Source organism: Lissotriton helveticus, chromosome 11, assembly GCF_964261635.1.
Source record: "Lissotriton helveticus chromosome 11, aLisHel1.1, whole genome shotgun sequence".
NCBI classification, from domain to species: Eukaryota; Metazoa; Chordata; class Amphibia; order Caudata; family Salamandridae; genus Lissotriton; species Lissotriton helveticus.
Genome location: NC_136072.1, coordinates 414619972 through 414641253, shown reverse-complemented (window position 1 = coordinate 414641253; position 21282 = coordinate 414619972). Strand labels below are relative to the sequence as shown.

General features: G+C 49.2%; 1 protein-coding gene across 3 annotated transcripts in view; it reads right to left on the bottom strand.

Moving 5' to 3' along the window:
* STAG1 (STAG1 cohesin complex component) overlaps nt 1–19327 on the bottom strand; it is a 1346357-nt gene extending 1327030 nt beyond the window's left edge. The window contains exon 1 of one of the 3 annotated variants that reach the window (XM_078665875.1): nt 18997–19327. The gene's annotated coding sequence lies outside the window, so the exon portion shown is untranslated. Of the gene's footprint in view, nt 1–18472; nt 18497–18982 lie in introns of those variants that run through there. The other 2 variants (XM_078665876.1, XM_078665877.1) reach the window with 2 other exon arrangements.
* Between the last annotated feature and the right edge of the window lie 1955 nt (nt 19328–21282).

Genomic DNA, 21282 nt, shown 5'->3' with positions numbered 1-21282 from the left:
GGACTCAGGAATAACACTGCAGAAAGAACTAGTGAGCTGCATTTAGAGGTGAATGGACAGTACATCAGCTACCCAGCCTGATAAATAGCCGAGGCAACGGACATAGTTATCCTGAAGAGAATTTCCCTCCCCAAAACCTCCTAAAGAATGGGAGCACTTGATACAATATGGGACTGGTATGAACACATTTTCCAAGGCTACTTTCAGGTCCAAGTCCAACACTATGTGACCCAGACATTGCAGAGCATGTTCAAACAGAAAGTGTCCTAACACATTCGCCTTAATGAAGGTATGAAATATCAGTATTCGAAAACATTAAACTGACAAACTTCAGCACTGTTCACCCTCCTTTGAATTACCCAATGAAATAAATTGGGCCATATTAGATTCCACAATAGTACATCAACCACAGGAAAATCCACCTCATTCGATATGATAAACCTGCAGACCTAAAACTGGTCTCTATACCAGAGTTTGAGCCATCACTTTCTGACTTGAGAGAAGCTCTTCAACAGTAATGACACCCATCCTACAATGGGGCCAAACGTTGGTACTCACTGGCGTGAGTTGCATGATTATTAACAGATAGCTAGGTTTACATAATATCACAATTCACCACTGCCAACAGTCTACCTTGATGCAGGCTTACTAATTGTTCTGAAACATGTTGACGCGATCATACAGACATCAGAACATCTATCTGCTAATCACAGACCATTCATGTACTGTGAGCAAAGTGCAATTCTAGCAGTCAAAACACAGGACACCAAATACACGAGTGCTCTGCCATACAACATTCTACAGTTAATGGTTTCCCCAAAGGTGAACATACTTTGCTACATCTTGCTGTAACAGCTGTTATTTCACTTAGGGCATAGAAATTCACAGGAATCAAACAGAACAATTAACCTGAAATTGTTACACAGTCATATTAAAATGAGTCTACCATAGTGGTTCCCCCATCTTTTCCTGTGCCTTTAATTATTACTTATTAGGAACCAAAGGATTGGCAGCCACATATTACATCTATTCAGCCAGCAAGAGAATATGTTGAGTTTAATAATATGGTATGTGTGACAAAGGCATCAAAAACATTACACGCTATTACGTGCTCAAAACAGAAGCACACTCCCACCCACAGGTACACGAGGTAGAGATATGCATAGCTTTAAAAGGGATTACCTCCCAAAACGTAGACCACATAATTCGTAGCATAATATTAAACTGCTGTACCAGGAATTTTGTCCGTGCTAAACAATAGGACAGGTTTGTTGGCTGTTAAACAAGACCAAGTTTTCATTAATCTTGCCCAACCAAAACACAGGGGTTTCAAGACTACAATGACCTACATGCACATATACAGGCCAACCTCTCTTGTTTAACGAGCCTGTATTTCACTGAATGATTGTGGATATATCCTGTTTAATTTCCCATAAAGAGAATTCTGTACCCTGCAGGCCCGGGTGATATTTTCAAAAGGTGAAACACACTGACGCATGTATACAGTATCATCTCATAAATCTTCAAGCAGCGAGAGTTACAAGATAATGCACTGCATCTAATAACAGGGCATACTTAAGAGAACGCCTCACGACTTCCTGTTAGCACAGACCCTATAATATATATATATTTTAACAATAAGAGTGAAGCCAAAACTAGAAGCACGTGGTTAATACTATTGCAACTATGTACACAGAATTACTGACAATTAATTGATCTTTTGCACACATGGTCCAGCTAAGTTGGTATTGTATATACAAGTGTGTATGTATAAACTATGCTTATGTCACAACGCACGTATCAAAGAGGTCGGTACAAAAGCAACGAGTATCAATGAGTTCAATTACAATTATCAGCAAGCACCATAAACATACGATTATAAACTTTCAAATAATGCCCCACAGTGCCCTTGCAAGCCATGGGCCTTTATTGTTGGATATTTATTGTTGTCCACTTTCGCTAAAATTCTGTATTCAATAGCACAAAGCAACATCTCCTCGCAGAGTCTTTAAAACTATACTGGTCATTCCCAGTTTGAGGATTACAGAGCTACACTAACTGTAATACAGATATTTCATCAGAAGAGACTCAATCGACCACAAAAAGAAACCTTTTTCTCAGGTACTTCAGTCTATTTGGTGAGGCCATCACCAATACCAGTAAAGAATCATTTCTGCACACAGTATCGTCAGACTGCCCCACTGACACTGCAGTAAAACCGGATCACAAAAGCCACTTAAGACGCCTTTACAGAAAAAGTCCAAACTTAACCACATGATCTGGGCCAAAGAATGTACTCAAGCTCTCAAGACCAACTCTCCAACCAACAATCAAGCCTTGTTCCACCAAACGAGATGAAAGACAGCCAACTCATCACTGAAGACCAAGCAACCTACTGAAGTAACACCATTGTCTCACTTTTGTCTTCTTTCATGCAACTGAAATTAGTCTGACTTGGTTGGTAGACTATCGACACAAAGTAGTCCAAATGGCCCTAAAACTGATAACTGAACTGTGAGAAACCTTAAGCATTAATATCTCTTCTATGCTGTCTACACAGTACCCTTCGACTTTCTCTTGGCTGCCAAGAATCCCAAGATTTACAGAACTCCGATAAGTCCGCTCTTCTTGAAAATCTTATTAAAAATCTTACCTGGCAGAAATAAAAAATGATCCTCCATTCAGCCTCAATGTCAAAATTTTACTTGAAGGTAATCTGCCCAGAGATGGGCTTGGCAACCTACTGCAATCAAGCAAAAGAATGGTTCACTGCAAACCTCAGCTGACAGAAGCAGCACATTACCTAGGTCAGCCAGTGGGCATTCGATATGACCTAGAACAAAATCTCAGTAACCAGGAGGATGAACTCCATGTGCATGACAATGAGCAGGGTGGGAGCTCTGTGACACCACCACCGTAACCGGAGACATGTGAACCAAATTATGGATTTAGAACAGCTTAGATGCCATGACTATAAAAAAAAAAAAAACTATGTGAACAGGGTCCATGAAAGGAAGGAAAAATGGGGAGGCCCCTCACCTTGTTGATCCACCCAGAGAGCAGGGGCGTTGCAATTGCTTGAAGACTTTGCCATGTACTCAGGCGAACAGCGGTAAGACTTGTGTTTCCAGTGGTCGCTGGAACATACCGCCCCACTTCTTTCTCATCTGATATACTCTGGGTTTCGTGAACCTTTAAAATACCTAGGTGTCCAGGTATTTCACTACTTGGCAGATCTCCGAGGGGAACTTGGGAAAGGACCGCTGGTCCGTGGAGCTTTGTGCCTCCTTCCGGCACTCCTTCAGGTTGCCCAACATGGCCCAAATTGCACTTTCAAAAATGGTCATGCTCCCAAGACGCCTTTACTTCTTTGTAAACTTCCCGGTGGCCTGGTTACAGGGACTCGGCACACTTCTCCAGGAGCTGATCTAGGTTGGCAGATGCCATAGGGTCACATTAGCTACCTTTCATCCGCCCCGCCGCCCCCACCAACCTTTAAAATACCTAGGACGACAGGTATTTCTCAGGAAGTGGATCTGGGATTGCGTAGGGTCGCATTAGCTAACCCCTGCACCCCCCCCTTTAAAATACCTTGGCGTCCAGGTATTTCACAACTTAGCTTATCTCAGAGAGGGGAACTTGGGGAAGGCCTTCTGGTCCCTGGAGTCCTGGGTCTCCTTGTGCTCCCTACGGGTTGCCGACCTTGGCCCGAATTGCACTTCCTAAAATGGTCATGCTCCAGAGACTCCTTTACTTCTTCATAAACCACCCTGCGAGGATCCTGGTGATTGGGTTTCAGGAACTAGGTGCACTTCTCTGGGATGGCGAACTGGTCCTGCAACCACTGGATGCCCTCAGGCCCGCTGAGTTATTGCACTACGTGGAGACGTGTTAGACGCTGACTGGAAGAGAGTACTTGCTTATCCACAGAAAGTCTCACAACTAGCGCCTTAAATATACACAGTATAACTATACCCATAGGACTTAATTTATCCCTTACAGGATTAGGATGGGATATGGTGAGGAACCAAGGAGTTGTCCTAGTTATGCTGCACTGCACTAGACTCAGACTTTGACCACATGACTTGTGACGAGCCTGAATAGAACACTGAATAGATCACTCAATAAAACACCTGTGATCTGCCTCCTCGGCCTCTTCCACAGGCCAGGCCCCCCAAGAAGGTGGGAATAGATTTATAAACTTGGCTCTGGCCTTGGCCAGGCAGCGAGTAGCCATGGCTTGGATGTCTCCCAGAGGCCCTTGCCTAGAAACCAAGGTGAAAGTGGCCACACATAGGGACCGGCTGAGGAAAGAGCACTGCAAAGAGAGGAGGCGTGAGGGGTTTGCCTCTGACCCATCGCACCCCTGTGGACGGAGGGGTTACAAGAGTAGGAATTCCGTGGGTCAGCTGACAACCTGGCAGAGGATGGTGCAGAATTCATGGACTGAGAAGTCCGGAAGCGGTTGCGACAGGGAGCTTGGCATTACAGGGGATACATGCACATAGACACTGGGGCTCTATGTGGGGTACATTGGGGAAGGAATGGAAACATAGGTGGGGAATTATGCAACCCCCCCTCACAGAGGCTGCCGTACCGGTCGGTCCTCTTGCCCCCACGCCCTGGTCTACCCTTTCCCCCTTAATGGGGCGGTGATCATCCTTCCTTCCTTTTTTTCCTTTCCCCCTCTCCTTATCTCCACATAAACAGCCTGTGCATGCGTCCGCAGGGTTCAGACATGCATGTACACTGTTATTAGTTACACGTAACGTGGAATAGTTTCTTGTTTCTATGGCATATAGTTCTCCTGCGTATGTGGTGGCACATCTATCCCTTAGGAGTAGTGAGTACTAGCAAATGACTGGTGAGCACTCAATTATGTTGTCATCCTATATGCTAGAAAAAACCTTTATGGCTGAAGCTACTAAACACTTCAACTGTACTTATTTCTGCTATCAAATATGTTGTGTTGCTGTAATTGTCAAAATGCCAATTAAAAAAAGTTTTTTTTTTTTTTTTAAACTGACTGAGTCACTGACCAAACATCAAAACCAGTCGTTTCAAGACCCACATCACTGAGAAGCAGGCAGTCTGTCATTACACAGCCATGAGGTCTTAGGGGTTGCCTTGTCGTACAGTTAAGATTCATGTATCCTATATTACTTAAAATTAAGACACAAATTGAATAATCAAACTACCAAGAGGATATTCTGTACACAGATTCTACCGCAGGAATCCCATAAACAAGTCCATCCCAAACAGCCATTTTTCCCCTATCTAGAGAGCAAAAGTTTCAACGCAACCCAATATGAAGTTTCTTTTCTATAACATTATTTTTGAGGGGGCATGTCAAAGACTGCGACAGACTACATCCCGGACCTCCACCGGATTTTTCATGTCTAGCGGAGCAGGTGCGGAGGAGTGAAGCACAGAATGCCGATCTGTGCATGACACAGCCATGAGGTTCCTGCATCTCCCTCCCCAGAGGTGTGCGACCGCCTCTCAGCCCCCAACTGACGGCGGAGACCGGGAGAATCGAGGTGGAGCTAAGGGACCTGAGGCACCGGGCCTCGATTTGGCTGGCTCGTGGGGTGCGGCTCCCCATCCCTTGCACCGGGTGAGTCTGTGAGCCACCTGCTGGGGGGGGGGGGGGCAGCAGAATGGGCTGTGTCAGGGACCGATCCGGCTGCGCCCTCAGCGATCTCCCGAAGCGCCGGTGGGATATTGCGCCGCGCACAGGTGATGTGGAGGAGGCTGGGGCGTGTTCCACCACCGGCAGCCTTGCCTGCATCGACGCTGCTGTTGGACGCAGCTTCATCAGGTCCACGACTGATTTGGCCCTGAAGACAGGCAGTCTGTGCCGCGGGAGCCACCTAGCGGCCAGGTATGGAGGTGCGGTGCTCTTGGGAGGCGGTGGGCTGCAGCCTAGAGGCCTATTTCTAACTGAGGAGACACAGATGGGCCACTACCCCACGAGGAACATTCAATAAGCTCAGGGCTCGACACAGTCCAGCAGGGGGAGCCATGAGGCGAGGGTCATGCCAGTGACCTTCTGCGGCCCACAAGAGGTGGGCTGGCCTGCCTGCCTCTGGTGAATGCTGGTACCCCCCTCCTTTTTTCTTGCTACTCGCCTGTGGACTGCAGTCATTCTGTGTTAGCCCTCGCTCAGGGCAAGGGCCGGAGCATGACCACAGGCACACATGCGGCTGCTGGAGTTGGGGGTCAGCGTGCAATGATTATCGTGGACCCGCCCGACAGGAGGGGACCGCCACCCCTCTCTCCCTTCATTGCACCCTGGGCTAGAGGTAGTTTGCTCCCGCTGGTGGGAGTACCTGACCCGACGTACACTTGGCATCTCTGCCTGCTTGGGACTGCGAGATCCTCCCGACTGGCCCTGACCACTAGTTGCACTGGGCGTGTGCACAGCGGAGGTTGTTGTGGACACATCTGCACCCAACAATGTCTTTTCTTCACAGAGGGAAGAAAGAACACTCTGTTAAAGGCATCTTCGCTAAAATCGACCTCCAAAAAGGGCTGTGGTTCCCAAAGTGTGCGCCGCGGCGCCCTGGTGCGCCGTGATTAGAAGCCAGGGGCGCCGCGGCGCGCCACAGGATGTGGGTCATTGACATTGCAGCCGAAATTCCTCCCCCTCCTTTGTGCTGCCAGGTCAGGTGATCCTCTTGAAGTGTTTGCTTGACCAGCTGACGGCCCTCGCATATGACACGCAGGGCTTCCACCGCTCTGTTACTGAGGGAACAGCACTCAGCTGCAGCTCAACCAAGCATGGGCGTGCACGCTTTCTGGCTGACTGAGCCGATATTTAAGCAGAATTCCGATCACAATCCTGTGAAACGGAACCGCATCAGTAAGAAAGGTATGTCTATTGTCCCCCATCCCGAGGGACCTATGTCTAAGAGACCTGTTTAAGTCTATTTCACAGTGGTGGGGGTTATTACTAATTCGTCTCCTCGTATTCATTTTTAGATCTCTGGAGCCTTTGATTTTTGCGAGCCCAAGTTTAGGAAAATAGGACATTTAATGTAGGATTCCTTTCTCGTATCATATAGCGCAACCTCGACCCAAGGTATTGGAGCACTTTACGTCAGCACCAATTTCAGTACACAAGGGCACATTATTTTGTGTATGTTTTTACAAGTGTCCTGAGTTTTGACTCGTTGTACAGGGGCACTGGCACAGGTGGAGGAGCGGGTGGAGAGCCTACTAGTGACATGAGATTTGGCATATTGTACCAAGACACTGACACACTGATGAATGGGTGGAGCGCTACAAGTGGCACGTGTTGTGGCACATGGTACCGGACACTGCACGTGTGGAGGAATGGGTAGGGAGCCTACTAATGGCCTGGGTTTTGGCATATTGTACACTACAGGGGCACTAGCACTTGTGAATGAATGGTTGGAGTGCCAAGTCGTGACCTGGACTTTGGCACTTTGTATGCGAGTACTGCTCCTGTGCAGGGATAGGTGAAATGCTTTCAAGTGGCCTGAGTTTTGGCACTTTGTTCATTGGCACTGGCCCATGTGGAGGATGTTTCATATGAACGACTGCATAAGTAAGTGCTTCTTGTTGGGTGGGTACAGGGTCAGAGGCCTGGTGGAGAGCGTTGGGTGGATGCAGGGTCAGGGGCATGGTGGAGAGCGTTGCGAAGGAGGGGGCCGGGTCAGGGGCCTGGTGGAGAGCGTTGGGTGGATGCAGGGTCAGGGGCATGGTGGAGAGCGTTGCGAAGGAGGGGGCCGGGTCAGGGGCCTGGTGGAGAGCGTTGGGTGGATGCAGGGTCAGGGGCATGGTGGAGAGCGTTGAGTGGGTGCAGGGTCAGGGGCCTGGTGGAGAGCGTTGGGTGGGTGCAGGGTCAGGGGCCTGGTGGAGAGCGTTGGGTGGGTGAGTGGTGGGTCAGGGGCCTGGTGGAGCGCGTTGGGTGGGTGGGTGGTGGGTCAGGGGCCTGGTGGAGAGCGTTGGGTGGGTGAGTGGTGGGTCAGGGGCCTGGTGGAGAGCGTTGGGTGGGTGAGTGGTGGGTCAGGGGCCTGGTGGAGAGCGTTGGGTGGGTGAGTGGTGGGTCAGGGGCCTGGTGGAGAGCGTTGGGTGGGTGAGTGGTGGGTCAGGGGCCTGGTGGAGCGCGTTGGGTGGGTGGGTGCAGGGTCAGGGGCCTGGTGGAGCGCGTTGGGTGGGTGGGTGCAGGGTCAGGGGCCTGGTGGAGAGCGTTGGGTGGGTGGGTGCAGGGTCAGGGGCCTGGTGGAGAGCGTTGGGTGGGTGAGTGGTGGGTCAGGGGCCTGGTGGAGAGCGTTGGGTGGGTGAGTGGTGGGTCAGGGGCCTGGTGGAGAGCGTTGGGTGGGTGAGTGGTGGGTCAGGGGCCTGGTGAAGAGTGTTGGGCGGGTGCAGGGTCAGGGGCCTGGTGGAGAGTGTTGGGTGGGTGGGTGCGGGGTCAGGGGCCTGGTGGAGAGCGTTGGTGGGTGAGTGGTGGGTCAGGGGCCTGGTGGAGAGCTTTGGGTGGGTGAGTGGTGGGTCAGGGGCCTGGTGGAGAGCGTTGGGTGGGTGAGTGGTGGGTCAGGGGCCTGGTGGAGAGCATTGGGTGGGTGGGTGCAGGGTGGGGGGCCTGGTGGAGAGCGTTGGGTGGGTGGGTGCAGGGTGGGGGGCCTGGTGGAGAGCGTTGGGTGGGTGGGTGCGGGGTCAGGGGCCTGGTGGAGAGCGTTGGGTGGGTGAGTGCGGGGTCAGGGGCCTGGTGGAGAGCGTTGGGTGGGTGAGTGGTGGGTCAGGGGCCTGGTGGAGAGCGTTGGGTGGGTGAGTGGTGGGTCAGGGGCCTGGTGGAGAGCGTTGGGTGGGTGAGTGGTGGGTCAGGGGCCTGGTGGAGCGCGTTGGGTGGGTGGGTGCAGGGTCAGGGGCCTGGTGGAGAGCGTTGGGTGGGTGGGTGCAGGGTCAGGGGCCTGGTGGAGAGCGTTGGGTGGGTGAGTGGTGGGTCAGGGGCCTGGTGGAGAGCGTTGGGTGGGTGAGTGGTGGGTCAGGGGCCTGGTGGAGAGCGTTGGGTGGGTGAGTGGTGGGTCAGGGGCCTGGTGAAGAGTGTTGGGCGGGTGCAGGGTCAGGGGCCTGGTGGAGAGCGTTGGGTGGGTGAGTGGTGGGTCAGGGGCCTGGTGGAGAGCGTTGGGTGGGTGAGTGGTGGGTCAGGGGCCTGGTGGAGAGCTTTGGGTGGGTGAGTGGTGGGTCAGGGGCCTGGTGGAGAGCGTTGGGTGGGTGAGTGGTGGGTCAGGGGCCTGGTGGAGAGCATTGGGTGGGTGGGTGCAGGGTGGGGGGCCTGGTGGAGAGCGTTGGGTGGGTGGGTGCAGGGTGGGGGGCCTGGTGGAGAGCGTTGGGTGGGTGGGTGCGGGGTCAGGGGCCTGGTGGAGAGCGTTGGGTGGATGGGTGCGGGGTCAGGGGCCTGGTGGAGAGCGTTGGGTGGGTGGGTGCGGGGTCAGGGGCCTGGTGGAGAGCGTTGAGCGGGTGCAGGGTCAGGGGCCTGGTGGAGAGCGTTGGGTGGGTGGGTGGCCTGGTGGAGAGCGTTGGGTGGGTGGGTGCAGGGTGGGGGCCCTGGTGGAGAGTGTTGGGTGGGTGGGTGCAGGGTCAGGGGCCTGGTGGAGAGCGTTGGGTGGGTGGGTGCAGGGTCAGGGGCCTGGTGGAGAGCGTTGGGTGGGTGGGTGCGGGGTCAGGGGCCTGGTGGAGAGCGTTGGGTGGGTGCAGGGTCAGGGGCCTGGTGGAGAGCGTTGGGTGGGCACCTTATGCTCTGTAGTGATGGCTACTCTCTGAATCCTTCATCAGGTCTAGGCTTGATTCTTCATGTAGACCAGTGGTTCCCTTAAGGGAGCGCCGCGGTACCCGGTCCGCGGGTAAAAAAAATTGGTGGGGAGCCACGGTCAACTGCCAATTAGGTCAAGGGAGCCACGGGTCAAAAAAGTTTGGGAACCATTGAAAAAGGGAGAGGGAGCGATGGGTCTTATATCACCAGACCCTGCATGCAGATGATACCGGAACACTGAATGTTGACCGGGACAACTCCCCCATCACTAAGACTTTCCTGGAGCGCTTATTTGGAACACTGCGAGAGGATTTAGCTGGTCTTAAACATGATAAAGCCACTGAACTTAAGGAAATAGGCCCCAATGTGGAGGCAGTGGGTATGAGAATGGCATCACTGGAGGAAGGAGGAGATGCTCGTGATGAGGAACATCGCCAGGGGCACTACACGGTTAAAACATGGATCTCCGTTAACACCTTGAAGATATTGAGAACCAATCCCACCACTCCAACATACAAATTAAGGGCATCCCATCGCAAGAGATCTCGGGCAGTCTTGAAGATTTAGTTATCCACCTTTTCAAACATATCGCCCCCTCCTTGCAGGACCAAGAGATCTTAGACAGAACACAGTGCTAGACGTGCGCCCACTACGCCGGGCCAACCTCAGGACATGCTTACCGGTCTGCATTCATACCAACAGAAGGAAGTTATCATTGCAGCTGCACAGGACCTAACTGCCATCAACTTCGAAGGCCACCGGCTGTGGCTTTACCAGGATCTTTCACCGATGATGCTTTAGTGTCAGAGAGCTATTAAACCACTCACGGACCTCCTACGAGACTAGAATATCAAATATAAATGGGGCCATCCCTTCCGTCTTCACTTTGTGTGGCAGGAGGAAGTTAGAGTGATACGCTCCCTGGAGGACCCCAGGGAAATCCCCGACATGCCGGATTTGCACTCTCCCTCATGAGCAGTCCCCACAGAGATCCTATGGTAAGAGCATCCACCTCTCAACGTTCCGAGCGACGAAAGGCAGAGGTCTGAGCAAACCATCTGAGGCTGACAGCCGGGAGGCCCGCAATAATTTACTAAAGCAGCTCCAATGGGATCATCCCCTACCTGGCCCTGCGGACAATGGCGACTGCCGAAATATTATCCTGTGCAATCTCCCAGCGGCAGATTCTTGGGACTCCGGCGGAGCTCCTCCAAACAGGTAGTGCTATACTGGTGAGCTTGCCGACAACATGGAACCTAGCAAATACTTGTTGATCTACCCCAGGTGGGGGAAATATGTGTTATTGTTTCTCTTTTTTGCTCTGTATTCCCCCCCCCTCCCCTCCCACGCACACGCTCTCATTTCCTACTCCTCTTGTATCACTGCTTTCCTACAACCCTTGCTGGAGGCCAGGCACATCCTTCTAGGGGAGGTACACGGCTATATTTTTCCCCCAGGTATTTGTGTGGCGCTAACTATTCTGAGCCTCAAAGTTCAAGGCCTTAATGCCCCAAATAAGCACCTAGCACTCCTTTCATTCAAAATGAGACATCTACATTGTACAAGAAACCCATCTACTCCAGGGCGATTCGCAACAGCTACACTCCTGATGGTTTGATCACCAATACTTTTCCTCTGGGGGGGCTCCAAAAAAAGCAGGGGTCGCCATTTTGCTTGCCACCTCGTTCACAGGGCAGGTGGAAAAGGTCTTTCTGGACATAACTGGCAGGTTGTTAGCTTCGCAGGTTCTACTCTATGGTACTAGATACAGGATAGCCACGATTCACGTCCCTAACGAACGATAGGAAAATTTCATCAGGGAGTCCCTGAGACAACTTTTGACCACCTCAGACAAAGACGTGCTGGTGGATGGGGACGTCAATATTGTAATGGATGCCCATAGGGATCGGACTACCCTCAGGGTGGGTCAGGCAGGGGGGCTCACCACGGGCCCCAGGCATTGGCTGGTGGAGGCGGGTTTAACCGATGTATGGCGACATACGCACCCCACATCTCTAGATTACAACTTTTTTCTTAGCCACGCACCAAATATATGCTTGCATCAACTATTTTCCCACCACACCTGGAGTTACTCGTGACACTGAGTAAACATTGGTGCGATACCTGGTAGACCTTGGTGTGGCAGCGTTATCTGATCACTCACCCATCAATCTGCATCTTGAACTAGAGGGGCGGACACAGGTCACACCAACCTGGCACCTTAACACAAAACTCCTCACCTTCGACCAAGTACGATCAGACACCTGAATCCAAGAATAAGCTACGGTATTGTAGACAGCAGGTGACCTACCTCGACCATCTGCTGTCTAAGGAGGGACGTACTCACACCTGACCGCATCCAAACAATACTACACCTTTCCTCTCCTACCACCCAAATAGATGTTCGTGCACTAATCGGTCTAACTTCCTTTTGTCGCCAATGGATACCAAATTTTCCCCTCATAGTTAAGCCACTCCTTTCTTTGCTTACAAAAGACACACCCACACCTCTTCCTTGGACACATGAGCACGACCAAGACTTACACCATGCTCTTTGCTCTGCCCCAGTATTGGGCACACCTGATTACTCTAAACCCTTCTGCCTCTACACCCTTCTGCCTCTACACCCATGAGCGCTCAGGATGTGCTCTCTCTGTCCGAACCCATATTCACAGCACCAAACAACGCCCATGCGCTTACTTTACGGCCACCCTAGACCCTGTGGCCAGAGGTCTGCCCTCTTGCCTTGGAGCGGTTGCAGCAGCTGCCGTCTCTATCCGACAAAGTAAAGGGATTGTGTTGGGATCTATATTGACGGTATTAGTTACACACGCAGTCAACATATTACTGAATCAGACAAAGACACAACACCTCACTAGTGCACGACTAACCGGATACTAACTTACGCTGTTAGCACCCCATATCACGCTAATGAGATGTGCGACCCTGAATCCTGCCACACTCCTGCCTACACCAGATTCTGACATCCCAGACATTCCACATGACTGCCTCTTTCGAACAGAACAACAGACTAAGGGACGGGCAGTCTTAAACCACACCATTCTCACGGAACAGGATGGGCAATTGTGGGTGGACGGGTTTTGTATGAAACTATCAAACGGTACCACACCTCCCCTCCGGCTTAGTTAAGCCCCGGGGTACCGACGGACAGAGCGGGCCTCATTCACTGAGCAGGTGCCAGGTGAGGAGAGGAGTACTCCCACATAGAGATGGGAAGGAAATTCCTGCGACCACCAAATTGGGACTCACAGGAGTTGGTAGGGTGTATCACATCCAATTTATATTTATTATTATTGTTTCTTGTGCACACTTTTCAGTCACAAATTGCAGTAGCGTAGTATTAGATTGGTCCTGACAAAAGCCTGGTTTGAAGATACCTGTATGGCTGAAACATGTAGACCTGCCTATTTCTCGCTAATGATGGTTATTCTTTCAAACTATCAGCACTTTGGTTTTTAATTTTGAAATTAGGATAGCGTCTCTTACAGTTATTTGAAATGTCCTAGTGGTCAATTTTAATGTTTGCACAATATTTACTCTATGTTCTTATTTTTGCACTGCAATTTTTCAGCACCACTGTTAACAACTATACTGTGGCTGTATCGATCATTGGGTTGTAAACTTCAGTGCATTTCTTTTCATCACTGATGTTAATTGCACTGTTTATACAATCTACAGTAAATCTCAGATGATGATGCTCTGCCATTGGGGTGGGCTGATGGGATTTTCTTTCACTGTGTGAAAGTTCGGTCCATTTTTCCGCAGCTTACTTCTGCTCTCTTTGTCTTATTGCTTATAGACCGGTAGTTTCTGGTTGTTGATTTAGTTGTAGTGTGGGTATTTGACACTACCCGGTCTTTAAATATTGATTCCCTAGGACCCTCTTTCTCTAAAAAGTGTGTTATGCAGTCTTAAAAGACGCCATTCTCACGGAACAGGATGGGCAATTGTGGGTGGACGGGTCTTGTATTAAACTATCAAACGGTACCACATCTGCTGCCTATGCCGGCACCACTACCAATACCATTGTTGAGACTGCACGCATACCTCAGAAATCTGCCCAGGCCGAAGAACTTATAGCTCTCACCCACGCCTGTATCCTTAGCCAGGATCTCACTGTCACCATCTATACCGACAGCCAGTACGCCTTTGGAGTAGCCCACAGTTTTGGTATCCTTTGGAAGGAGAGAGGGTTCTTAACATCACATGGTACGCCCATTCAGCATGGTGACTTAGTCACTGCATTGCTCCAAGCCTTGACACTACCCAGAACATTAGCTATTGTTAAATGCAACGCACACAAGAAGGTCACAGACGAAATAGGATTAGGAAATGCCTTTGCTGATTAGACAGCCCAGGCTACTGCACAGGAAAGAATACATACCCCTATGTACATAGTAAAATCCCAAGCAGAGAAATGGCATGATGTTAGACAACAGATCTGGGACACACAGTCCACTGCCACCTCTGAAGAACTTCAAAATTGGGAGAAGGAGGACATGCTCTAATTTGACCCCCGATGGACGAGTTATGCTGTGTCTAATCTGTCAGCGCCGGGACACTCTGCTAGAGTAGCTGAGCGCTTAATAAAACCTACGATAACAACATGCTTGATGAAGAAAATTTTTGGCGATCCAAAGACGCAAAACTATGAAAATTACCAAATGCTTACCTCCTCCCATTGTTGAACAGGACTCATTTGCTAGCACACACCAATGCTGCCACCATGACTAAAATATTACAAGAAGTGTGGGATAACAACCAACTCTGGTCTACTGCCTCCAGGCTGGTCCAACAGTGTTTGGTTTTTCTCTGCTAAAATGTAGGTAAAGGGACTCTGGCACCACGAGCAGGATATGCCATCCCTACATCACCTTTCGAAGTCCTGCAGATGGATTATATCCAAATGGAACGATGCAACAACCTTAAATATGTTTTGGTGGTTGGTTGCGCGTTCAGCAAATGGGTGGAGGCTTACACGGTCAGAGACAACACTGCCCTAACCACCGCCAAGATATTGCTGAAGGAATTCTTTCCCCGCTACGGCCTTTGCCGGGTCCTATGGAGTGACAGTGGAAGTCGCTTCATTGGAGAAATAGTCAAGCATATACTATCAGGATAAGGGGTTCAACAAAAATGTCATGCCGTCTTCCACCCCCAATCAGCATGCATAGTGGAAAGATACAATGCCACGATCAAATCCAAACTAGCCAAAATAATAGAAACTACAGGGCTAAAATGGGCAGATGCGCTACAACTGGCCCTTCTATCAATAAGATCTGTCCCGCATTCCCGCACCTCATTGACTCCACGTGAGGTAGTCTTTGGACGCCCAATGAACATTTGGGGTGCACCCCCCCGCTAGCCTAGCCAGGAGAAGCAACTACCAGCTACGCGTAGGGCTCACCTTTTCGCTCCAACAGCAGTAGAGCCCAAAAGAAGACGGATTATGACCAACGATGAAACAATGTAACTTTCCAACAAAAAGATAGCACTATGTAACAAACTGCATAATAACAGGTCAAAAGCTTGGACGACAGTTCTCCTCCTCACTATTATCTTTGCCATCCTCTTCTGGATCATAAAGGAAGGGGCACCAGCCAAGGATACCATATTGATGCGATATCCAAAAACCCGGGACATGTATCGGGTCTAGAGATCATCAGTTCAACAAGTACCTACTTGCACCCACTGGGGTGAACCACTCAAGAACTCCATGTACCAGAGTCCCTAGGGGCGATCCAGAGGAGGGGCTAGCGGTGTGCGGTCCATTGCGATTGTGTCTACCATATTGACCACTGATTCCACGCCTTCTGAACACTCCCATGTCTCCTTGTCCCCTTATCTCAAAAATAGGCGACAAGAGTTTGGGAACAACACCTTCATCCAAATGTTAAAACAACATAATGAGGTATTGAATAAAATGAACTGTTGAGTCTGTGGTCTCCTGCCTCACTCCACGGAGAATAACATACCCATACTACATTACTCTTACTCAATACACGGCTCTTGCGCTGCATGGATGTCGCTCATCATGGGCACCCATCGGTCCAGCGGCCTTGCCGACATCGCTCTCCAACAATTGCAAGATGAGTTCTGGTAGAACAAAACGGGCAATGCTGTTTGCCCAAAGAACAGTTCTACACGCATGTCTGAGGAAGAGAAGGAGGAAATGCTGGTATTCACCTCTACCAGTAGAATACGCTTCTCCAGCTTCAAAGCAAGGACACCCGCCACGCGGACCCCACTGCTAGCTGTTGTTGGCATTCCTGGACTAATGTGTTTCAGAGGCTTAGGTATGGAGTACGTTGGGGACAGCTCTTGTGCGGTGACAACTCTGAATACGACAGCTCCACCGCCCCTTGTTGCTTCCCCAAACACCTACTTTGTGTGTGGAACAAGGGCATACACTTGGCTTCACAAGAACTGGGGAGTCACATGTTACATAGCTTTCCTCCTTCCCCCGGTCTACATTGCTTATCCTCTTCATCATCGCGCCCACCGCAGCAACGATGTGTCCAAACAAACACAACCTCTCAACAATTCCTGGATGCCATGAAGGGCATCCTTCCCTTCTGGGGACCAATGGCAAACAGCAGAGCCATTCGCCTCCTCACCAGTCATGGAAGCCACCGTCAACATCACAGCTGGTATTCTGGCCAACAACGCCACCTGCAATTCTCAATATCCTTTAGGATCTGCTGCGGAACATTGAAGACTGATCCATCCAACATACAACCCTCTCTGGTAGGCAAGCTCAACTTTACTTGTGGTGAATGCAATCTATATGCAGCTAATTGGCAAGCTTGAAACAAATTCGAGGGAAGTGGCCCAAAGGCAGCCCACCCCCGTATGCACGACTGATCTAGAACTTCAACTAAACAGAAAGTCAAAAAAGTCCAAAGAAAACCAATTTAAAGCGAGTCTTACCAAAACCACCAATTTAGACAATGTTCTAAGCACATAGGTGCTTCTTAGTTAGGTCTGCAGTAACTAGCTATATATGCAGTTTACCACATCTTAAACCGCTAGACATCTTTATTAAAGGAGCCACTGGATGAGGGATGTCACAATACATCAAAATCTAAAGCAGGCATCAAACTCAGCAGCATTCTCCAATGGCTTTAGCAACTGTTAGAAATGTAGGACTAGATAAATAACTTTTCTCTAAAATTGAGGGCACCGTTTAGATATCCAAAATGTACAATCTCATTTAGGAAACCTTTTCAGAGGCAAGACCCATTTCTCGTTGAGGCAACCTCAGCTACCAGCACTGCGGTTTTAGGAGCATGTTCTTGGCTAATTTGACCATATACTGATACTTCAATTCGCTCTGCTTCGGTCTGCCTAAGTATCTGATTTATAGGCTACAGGCGGTACAAAATGCTGCAGCAAACTAGCACTTTAACTACCTTGTCAAAGCTCCATCACAAAGAGTGTGTGGGAATTCCATTGGTTACAAGTTGCTAAATGGTTTCTTGTTAAAGTTGTAACTATTGTGTTCAGGGCCTATTACCAAACTGGTCCCAAATTCCTCTGATAGTTTTGTTCCCAACAAGCCACCAAGAACGTGGAGATCTGTCTGCAAAAATGTTCTACCTATCCCGAAGTTATAATCAGGGAGCAGATCTATATCTGTTTTTGGGGCAAAAGCATGGAGCAGTCTTCCACTCACTCTGAAGCAAGCTGCCAACCTTGCTACTTTCAAAAAGCTTCTGAAAAGCTAGTTCACTCAATCTTAAGCGCTTTTTTTTCTAGAGGAACAAGTTTTTCTTTTGTTTCAATGTTGTTAGCAGCACCCAGATGATCTGAAGGGAGATGGTTGGACTTTACAATTGCGAAGTTCATTTATTCACATCGCAATTCATTATTCCATTGGTTAATGGATGACCTTTGAACTCAATATCCATGTGATCAAAACTCTTTAAGGTAGGAACTGGATCTTAATTAGGCCACCAATGGCTGAAAAAAAATTGTAAACTTAAGGATTTATTTGAAAACAATCTGTATACGTGCGTGTAGAACCCACCCACCTCTGACAATACTGTATGGTTGAATGCATGCCCCTCCACCATAAACACCTGCGACTGAAAACTACATGTTTACATCAAGCGATGAAACAAATTGCCTCCTGAAACTTCTTTCAAGTTTTGTTTACATAACAGGTAATGTAATATTGGGACAAACAGTAACAAGTAAACATAACTAGAAACCTTATTTTCCCGCAAATAGCAAGATATTCTAAACACTCATTTTCAATGCCACAAGGCACATTTCCATCAGTTGCACGGGAGGATGGCCACTCCCACACAACCATGCGTGTCAATAGTAGGATAGGTGATGTGCAGTTCGAACATGTGGTATCCCCAAAAGCATAATAGCTGAACAAATAATCAATAATCGACCCCCCACATGTCAATAGTGTAAACCTCTCTTGCCTTAACCAAATGCATATTTAAAGAAACTAGGGTCATTAAAGTGACATGTTCTTTCACAACGCAGAAACACTTAAAAGTCTTACATTAAAGACAATCAAAAGTAACTGTGTGATCTTATGTTGCTGTCTTTTTTGAACTATTGTAGGCTCCTTCCTACCACCACAACTCTTCAAAGTAACCATGCAAGCTACTACATTTGCGACATTAACATGGAACCCCCCCCTCCTCCTACCCCAAAGTAATGTGGATCACGACTTATTCGGGAGCCTGTCGCCTGCATGGTGTTGCCATTGCGGGTGCTCAAAGGGTACTGTATACTGTACTCTTGCGGTGAAGCCGGTATGAAAGAGGGAGGTCTCGAATATGATCAGGATTACAGCCTGCACCCGGAAACCAAAGCAAGTGAATCATAAAGGTGTGCAGAGAGGGGTAACAACTATGCAAGCAACAAACGTGCAGAAGGAAACCTGCACACAAGATAAATGCAGGTTGCGTGTGCGGGTTTGGGGGCTTCTCTCACCACCCCACCCACACACAGGACAACGGAGGTACTCACAGGTCGGGAAGAGGGCCGTAAAGGCACCTTAAGCCACCCTCAGAACACTATTGCATGGGAGTTGGAACTGTAAACAAAAACAGCCCTTCCTTCCAGGCCTCCAAATAACCCCCTCCCCAGGTCCACCAGGCCTCCATATTTGGATCAAAGAGACTGTCTCCCACCCCGGCAAATAATGTAACGTACCCCGCAAACCTCACCTCCACCGTCCATACCGGCGCCGCCGCCGCCTCCAGGGGGGGTAATAAAAACTCGTGTCCCCCCGAACCCCGGAAAAAAATATGAAAATGAAGCCAACAGGGGTCACGCTCTGCAGGGCCCAGGGCTCCTGCAAAGGGTTAAAAGGGGGGCAAGTGCCCGGAATAATTAATTAAAAAATGGGGGGAAAACGAGCCACGGAGAATAAAAGCGGGGCCGCGCCTCTTCATCGGAGCAGCAATCCTAAGCCGCCATCTGGTGGCATTTTCCACACGAGAATGGCGCAGATGCAAAGCCGGAGCCCGACCGCCCCCTGGCGGCCGCGCTCTGACTAGGCACAGGCGCGAAAACAACAGGCGGCTCCGATGAGAAGGGCGGGTTAAACTGAGACTGTCAATCAAAGCCACCGGAAAAAGCATGTACTACTGGGGGCGGGAAAAGGAACAGCTAGAACCTGTCAATTAAGCGAAGTCAGAAGTAGGTGTGGCAATCTTCAGAAATGCCGTCACTCACGCCCGACTACAAAGCAAGAGCAGAGTATGGGCGGAGCTACGCAGAAGGCACTCAAAAAGAGCGCGAGACGGACATGTAGGCGGAGCCTGTTTCCTACTTAATTCCACCCGTCCCTCTATCTGCTTGTCACTGACTGACGTCGCACAAGAAGGCTTCAAGCCAAAATCAAACATTTTCGCGCGAAAAATCAACGCATGCGCGTTTCGCAGTGAGGCTAATCTTACATGCATTCGGCTTTCGTTGTATGAGATTCTGAGTGCTTAGCTGATAAGAGATCTATCTGCTAGCCTGCAGTTTATTTCTGCATGTGTAAAAGGTGCGGACGTGCCCACTGTCCACAATTAGACTACGATGCTGCAAGTGGGGAGTACATTTGATCACCCCCAACCCCGCGTTCACCCAGCAACAGTGACGCAAACACACGTGCCTGGGTTAGCTGCGTAATTGAAGCCCGCTCTAAAATGGCGATGCAGCAGAGCAATTCCTACCGCAGCCGGTAGGTTTTTGTCACGCACCTCTCCTTTACAACCAAATCTACATTTCTCGTTAAGAGCAGGCAGTCTAGACACGACTTTTATCTCGCTATACTTTTTTAATGGGTGATACCAACGAGGTGTTCGATATACTGAAAAAAATAATCCATAAAAACGAGACTGCTTTTTCACAACCGTGTTCAATCTCACGATATGACATCTTTGTTGTGACTGAGATCTCCGCGTATGTCTAGTTGATACGAAGGTATCAGAGCGCTTTACATGAGCCACAGTGGCATTACTTACAGATGGTCACATTCTTTTTTTAGGCACGGGGAGATTAAGTAATTTGCCCAGAATCACAGAATGTTGGAGCTTCACGCCAGGTCGGCTACTAGTTCCTGGTTCGGTAGTATGGTTAGAATGCTGGTTCTCCCCGTAGATATGCGCTCTATATTTTTTTTATTATTATTATTTTCCAATTGTTCTACCGGAATATTGGACTAGCACCGGGAGTCTGTCCAATGTATATTATTAATGCACGAAGGATGCTCTTTCTATACATTTAATATGTTGATTGAATTGTTAAGGCAGGCTGTGTTATTTTCATTGACTCCCGCTAGGTCTGTGTCACTTAAACTCTGTTTGGTGACCTAAGCAGAAAAGACGGCACCCTATTTTTCACAAACATTTAAAAAGCTAGACTTTGGAGAGTGGCTTTATGAACATCTGCTTGTAGCGTAGAACCTTACATCAGAAATGTTCACCAGGGTTGTAGACTAAATTCGCTGAGTAATGCAAGAATTCTTTAAAACAAAATCCTATTGTCACCCTTTATTGTGAGTTGTTCAGTACTGGTAACAAATATTACAGGAAGGGTCCCGGGGAAAAGCAAATCAAGGAAGTTAAGTTGCATTGGCTAATCGCTCTGGATGCAGTTCTAGCAAGTTTCCACTTGGCGGCAGAAAGGAGGCGAAGGAAGACAACGCAAAACCGACATTTCCATCTGGAAAAATGTGGATTGTGACAGGATTGTTTCCTAACGCCACATTCCTTTTCACACATTGAAAAAGACCAGTTGGAAGAAATACGGAGCCGAGATATGAGTTGACGTTTTCAGCGGCCAATGATGTTAAAAGTCAAATATGCGTTTAACATATTTATAACAATCTTTCTGCAGAATTTTCCCCCAAACCATTGACATACTTCGAGGCACTAAGAGACGACTTCTCTTTAGGAACAGCCTACCTTATTTGACGGAGGCAAGCGAGAGATGGGGAGCGGTGGGCCAATAACTGCCCC